Here is a 7,068-nt window from a genome sequence, read left to right as displayed (position 1 = left end):
TTGCACCACTTGAACTTCAGTAAGATGTGCTTCGTCCGATCTCCCTTGGTGTAACCTTCCTTGAGTTGTGCGATACAGGCCGAATTGTTCTCATATATGACCGTTGCTTCTTTGCTGTCGTCCATGCCGCTATCCGTCCATATATGTTGAGTCATCGAAAAAAATGCACTAAACCTTCTTTGCTATAACCTGCATCAACAATACCAACTAAAACCTTCTTTGTTATAGTTAGTAAAATATAAACCCAAAACTAATTCCACTCTAGTGCCTTTGGGTTAGTCAAGAACTAATTCTTGCTAGGAGGTTCACGGCAAAACATATGTCTGGTCTAGTGTGGCTAGCCAAAGACATTAACACTCCTATAGCACTGAGGTATGACATTTTAGGACCGAGAACTTCCTCATTGTCCTTCCTTGGACCAATGGATCTTCATCCAAATCAATTCTCCTTACAACCATTGGGCTAGTCAATGGGTGAGCTTAGTCCTTATCAAAACTCTTGAGTACCTTTCTGTATATGCCATTTGATGCACAAGGATTCTATCATTTATGTACTCAAGTTGTAACCCCAAACAGAATTTTTTTCTTTTGCCTAGGTCTTTCATTTCAAATTCTACTTGTTTGGGCGATTTAACCAGGGGTTACAAGGATGTTTAAATCATCCATATAGACTGCTATTATCACAAATCCTTTGTTTGCAAACTTCTTTATAAATATATGGACTGATGGGATCATTCTTATAGCTTTCTTTAGCTAGGTACTAACTCAATCTATTGTACCATATACACCCACTTTGTTTCAGTCCATAAAGGTATTTGTCTAGCCTTATGCAGTATTTTCTCGAGAACCACTCTTATAATTGAGCTCTATACCCTCTGGTAATCTCATTTCATTTTCCAGTGGACCATGTAAGTATACGGTTTTAACATCCATTAACCGTAAATCCAGTTTTTCTTTTATAGCCAGACTTATTAAAGTCGTTGCATCCATCACAGGGAGTAAGTCTCCTCATAATCTATTCCTGGTCTTTGAGAGAATCCTTGTGCTATAAGCCGTGCTTTATCTCACGCTTTCATTACTCTCATTTCTCTTTCTTACAAAGACCAACTTATGTCCAACTGGTTTATATCAAGTGTTGTCCTTAAGGTCGGACCAAACACATTTCTCTTCTTTAAAGAGTTTAACTCCACGTCAATGGCTTCTTTCTATTTTAGCCAATCTTTACTTTGAGTGCACTCTAATATAGACGTGAGTTTCTGATCCTCATTTACTTCAAGTGCTAACTTGCATGCTATTATTTCATTAATGTCGACATCTTTGCAGTTCCATTTTATTCTACNTTCTCGAGAACCACTCTTATAATTGAGCTCTATACCCTCTGGTAATCTCTTTTCATTTTCGAGTGGACCATGTAAGTATACGGTTTTAACATCCATTAACCGTAAATCCAGTTTTTCTTTTATAGCCAGACTTATTAAAGTCGTTGCATCCATCACAGGGAGTAAGTCTCCTCATAATCTATTCCTGGTCTTTGAGAGAATCCTTGTGCTATAAGCCGTGCTTTATCTCACGCTTTCATTACTCTCATTTCTCTTTCTTACAAAGACCAACTTATGTCCAACTGGTTTATATCAAGTGTTGTCCTTAAGGTCGGACCAAACACATTTCTCTTCTTTAAAGAGTTTAACTCCACGTCAATGGCTTCTTTCTATTTTAGCCAATCTTTACTTTGAGTGCACTCTAATATAGACGTGAGTTTCTGATCCTCATTTACTTCAAGTGCTACCTTGCATGCAATTATTTCATTAATGTCGACATCTTTGCAGTTCCATTTTATTCTAGACATGATATAGTTTATCGAGCTCTTATTATTATTAATACCTTAAGGACCTTGAGGTTTAGCGTCCCAAACCTCATTGTTGGTACCTTAGGATTTGCCGCGGCCATGTCTATACTCTTTCCTTAACCTCGGTTTTATTTGCACCTTTCTTAGATTTCCAAAGGTTCTTTTCTATGGAACATATTGGTCTATTTAGACTCTGTAGCAACTTGATTATTGTGTTCCTTTTGAACATCAATACGTACTGGTGCATTACAAGCTGGTATGTACGATTTCATAATTCTCTTTGGGTCATTAAAGGAATCTTGGCAATTGAATAGCTAGCTTTTGCAAATGTATAATCTCGAGGATCTTGCCAATTTAAGGATGTTTGATTCCATAATATTTCTTTGACCAGCTTGTCTTTCTCTCCACCCAATATAGGGAATTCGGATTCAGCAAACTGACAATCCGTGTATCTGGCCACATATAAATCACCCATAGTTGGCTCAAGATACTTAACAATGGTGGGAGAATCATATCAATATATATTCCCATCCTCCTTTGAGGTCCCATCTTTGTTCTCTGTGATGATGCAATATAAACGGCACACCCGTATATTATTTTAGATGGGATATGTCTGGCTTATGACCCGTTATGCATTTGGGAATATTTATACTCACTAGATGGCCTGATGCGTATAAGTTCTGTTGCATGTAATACTGTGTGTCCCCAAGCCGACACAAGAAGCTTCGACCTCATGAGTAATGGTCGAGCAATTTATTAAGTGCGTTTAATGAAGGATTCATCTAATCCATTCTCTGTATGTTCATGTGCCACAGGGTGGTCCACACTCCCCCCCATGGACATACCATTATTATTAAACGCTTGGGATATAAATTCACCAGCACTATCTAGACTTATAGTCTTAAGTGGAAAATTTCTTTAGTTACATTTGCTGGTGATGGCCTTATAAATGAGTTTCCCTTGTGTACATGCTACACACGTGAGATTGTAGGGATAACTCTTCTCTCTCTTAGGAGTGTACCCATTTTTATTTAATATCAACATACGCATCATGTTAGAAACACGGATGGCCAATCCGGTCATGCTATAAAGTGGATTGCCAAATTAGTCTCTATTATTTTAATCTTTAGCATGGTAAAAACTAGTGGCTAGTGCAGGTATAGACTCTAGGACTTTCTTATGTCCATGGGTGATTATAATGCAACACTTAGTTCAAAAGGTGTGCCATAAAATATATGCCTGGCCGTAGCCTTCACTTAGGCTTGCTATACCCACTTATCTTTGCTAATATTGGATTTTTCAAAAATTGTGTGGCTTAATCCACTATCCACCACACTTATATTCTTGTCCTTAGCCATTTCCAATAATGGACAAGATTGTATGTTTTAAACAAGCAAATAGATAATATAATTGAATTTAAACCAAAATAATAAATAAATCAAATTCAAAGCATAGAAATTAAGATAATACACCACATGAGTTTAATTATTTTTCTTTAGGCAATCAAAAATCTCATAATCCAATTTAGTCATCATTCTCATGGTTGGAATTTCCTTCACCATCGAGATGAACCAGGTTAGCTTTTAGATTTTTTTCAGACTCTCTTAATAGAGATCAACAAAATGCTTAGGAGTTCTGCATGTCTTTATCTTATGGTTTTCTATACCATAATTATTATTACAAGTGGACTTGGTCTTATGTTGCGGGTTTAGATAACCCGCGGCCTTTACCCCGACCACGGCCGAAGCCTAATCGGTTTCTATAGCCTTGACCATCATAATTATGTCTTTGGTAAGTCCCACGACCAGGACCACCATGTCCACTTCTTCCTCGGCCACGGCCATACTTGTCTCTATGGACATGGATAGACTCATTAATCTCTTTGGCTCTTTAGGCTCTTTAGGATTTTTCTTTGTCATGTCAACCTTGTGAGCTTCATTGCACTTCTCATTTATAATTGCTCATTGTTTTGGTGATACCACATCGGTGACAAACCGATTTAGCCTTGATTTACGATTTAAAGGACCCACGGCCCCTACCACCGCGGCCACAGCCACTATGGCCGTAACCATCAAAACGGCTTGCCTGGCCCCAACGACCACCACGTCCTCTGCCACCACGGCCATGGCCATAGTGTCTTTTTCTGTGAACGTAGTTGGTCTCCTTGGGCTCTTTTTCCGGTAATGGGGTTGTACTGGGAGGTCTCATAGCACTATTCATCAACAGCTCATTTCCACGGTACTGTTGCTGAAGTACTATATTGTGAGTACTAAAAGTAGACAAAGTCTTCTCTAGTAACTCTCTCTCCGTGAATTCAGTACCACACAACCTAAGGAGTGAGAGAATCCTAAAAAAGCTCAGAGTTATACTCATCCACGGATTTGTAATCCTGGATCCTTAGGTTCTTCCAATCGAATTGAGCCTTTGGTAGGAGCACCGTTTGTTGGTGTCCGTATCTGCGTTTAAGCTCTGTCCAAAGGTCAAGAGGATTCTCTATTGTGAGGTACTGGTCTTTGAGACTCTCAGCAAGATGTGCATATGCATAATCACCTTATATATATTTTTTTTAGTGCAACCATTATCATCCTTAATACACTCACATAGGTCCTTTGATTTTTAGGTTAATACAAAACATGCATCTGATTATTTCATGCGGTTTTTAAGACCGAACCATGTAATCGTTTTGGATTATGCCATGCGGTATTTAAGACCGTACCATGCAATTGTTTTTAGTCTAGGCCATGCGGTATTTAAGACCGAACCATGCCTATAATTTGCACTTAGGTCATGCGGTATTTAAGACCGAAACATGCCTTGCCTTTTACTAATAATTTCGTGGTTATAAATCATGCATGCAAAGACAACAAAAGCAAATAGATAATGCATGCAACAATTTCCTTATTTCTAGATAGGATTTCCTTTTCTTAAGTTTTCCTTTTTAGTCTAGGATTTAGCAAATATTCTTTTAAAGGGATTTAGATAATTGCTATAATTGAATTAGGAACTTATCCTAATCCATGATTTAATTTCTGATTTCAATCCTAGAACACAAGATCAATTTTCGAATTTAAGAAATCCTAATTAAGAATTCATGCAGCCGATTCTAATCATCCTATACAATGATCCGATTTTAATTATGATGGATGAATGATCCAAGTTTTAAATCCTAGAACAATACTCGATTTTAACAGTTTTAATTTCTAGGTTCGAATGCAACAAATTATCAAGCAAGCATAGACAATTAATCAATCAATCGGATTTTAAGCTTGATATATCTTGGTGCAATTCACAAACAATCTAACAGTCCTATGCAACCGATTTTAAAGTTTTACAGGATTAGAACTCTTAAGATTTGTTTGTTTGTATACTTGGATGTTTTAGGGTTCAATAGCTTTAAAGTTCAAGTTCAATTATATAGTTTTAAGGGAGTTTGATCATGGTTTACCTTCCACCGTTTGGGTCTGACCGGTTTCGATCTGGGAGCTAAAGACCTCAGATATACCTTTGATCACGAACCACGAACCTCGATCCTTGTACTGCTATTGACCCGATTCTCGTCCCGCTCACGTACCGCTCTCGTCCGGAACCGCGAACTGCTATCGTCAGGAACCGCGAACCGCGAACGTCAGGAACCGCGAACGTACTCACCCTCGAACCGCGAACCTCGAACGGAACTTCAATAAAACTTTGATCACGAACCTTGCTTGCCCTTGAACACGAACTGATCGCCGAATAGGAGCTTCCGCGAACAAGGATTGAATCACAAACAGATCCCAAACAATGTCCTTCTCTTGAATAGAAACCGAACCGCTCACGAACAGGAACCGAACTTGGGTGGATCTCCGAACAGGAGCTTACCCCAGAACTTGCCGCGTACAGGATCCAAAACAAGGGTGGATCTTCGAACATGAACTTACCCCAGACTGGCTGCGTACACGGACGGAAGCTGATCGCTGAATTTGGGCGGCAGTTTTTAGGGTTTTAGGGTAAGAGATAGAGGCGGCGGCCGATTAGGGTTTTAGGGTTTTAGGGAGGAGAGAAACGGCGGCTGCTTAGGGTTTTAGGGTTAGGGTTTTCTCAGCTGGCCTTAGAGGCTTTCGTGCTGATAACGTGTTATGAAACTAGAGAGTTGAAGGATGAAATCTCTTTTTCTTATTAATCATAATCGAATGGAGGTTACATATATATAGGGAGTACAAAGGCTAAAGCCCAAACCAACATAAGAATAAGCTAATGGACTAATGGGCCTAAAGGCCATGTCACATAACATGGACCGTACATGGGCCGTATGGCCGTGTACCATGTACTGCATATGGGCCGGTCTATAGAGTCCACTAAGTGTTTTACAACAGTCCTTGTTTTTCCTTCTCTTTTTTTCTTTTTTTTTTGTCTCTTATATAGAAGACGCTGTTGGATATGGGCTCTGCCCCCATATGCCTACTCGGTCCAACAAGGCTTGACAGACAAAACAAGCTTGAATTCTAGCCCGACAGAAGGAATAAAATCCAACAAGCTAAATGGGCCGACCTCAAAGGGCAATCTCGAGAATTTGCAGCGGAGCAATAGGAAACCCTATCTCTACACTTGCCTATAAATAGCATAGTTCATTTATTGAGAAGGGGATTCGGTCCTTGGAGATTATCCTTAGAACAATATTCTCTCTCAAAATAGGAATTTATTATCCTCTTTGTAACTCCCTTCTCATTTGAGCTTGTAGCTTTACGATCGGCAGCTTGTCTGTAAGCTGTCGTACTCGATCTTAACTCTTTGGTAGTGACGACCTCATTTCTCGTTAATAAAAGGACTTGCTTCACTCTTACCCCCAAAAATCTTTATTTACTTAGTATTGTGCAATCCTCGGTACAAACAGACACCCTTCGATTTCTCATGAAGGCTACCACACATTTCGTGGGGGATTCTGGAATTACTTTAATCTCGGTGAGATATCTCCCCTCCCCCATGAAGTTGTTCGGTTGTTTTTATGGAAATTTAATCAACAAAACCAATTGATACCCACGTGGCAGTGCTAACTATTGTGCTTATGCAGGAATGGATGCTCAGATATCTTATGTGTTTCATTCTGAGAGGAAGTTGCACCCTGAAAAGTTTAAGAATCAGCTGGTTAATCAGGTACCTTGTTCTTTTGAATTTTGACCTTTTGGATTACACCTTTTCTTTTCATACTCCTTCTTTCTCTAGGAGCTATATACTAAACAAAGAATA

At 39.1% G+C, this 7,068-nt stretch overlaps 1 pseudogene; it reads left to right on the top strand.

Annotated features, from left to right (window-relative positions):
• The window catches only part of LOC104738584, a 17,703-nt pseudogene that overhangs the window by 6,120 nt on the left and 4,515 nt on the right, over positions 1–7,068 (top strand).

This window comes from Camelina sativa, chromosome 13 (assembly GCF_000633955.1).
Source record: "Camelina sativa cultivar DH55 chromosome 13, Cs, whole genome shotgun sequence".
Lineage (NCBI taxonomy): Eukaryota > Viridiplantae > Streptophyta > Magnoliopsida > Brassicales > Brassicaceae > Camelina > Camelina sativa.
Note: the sequence above shows the minus strand (reverse complement) of the source record. Positions and strands in the feature narration are given on the sequence as shown.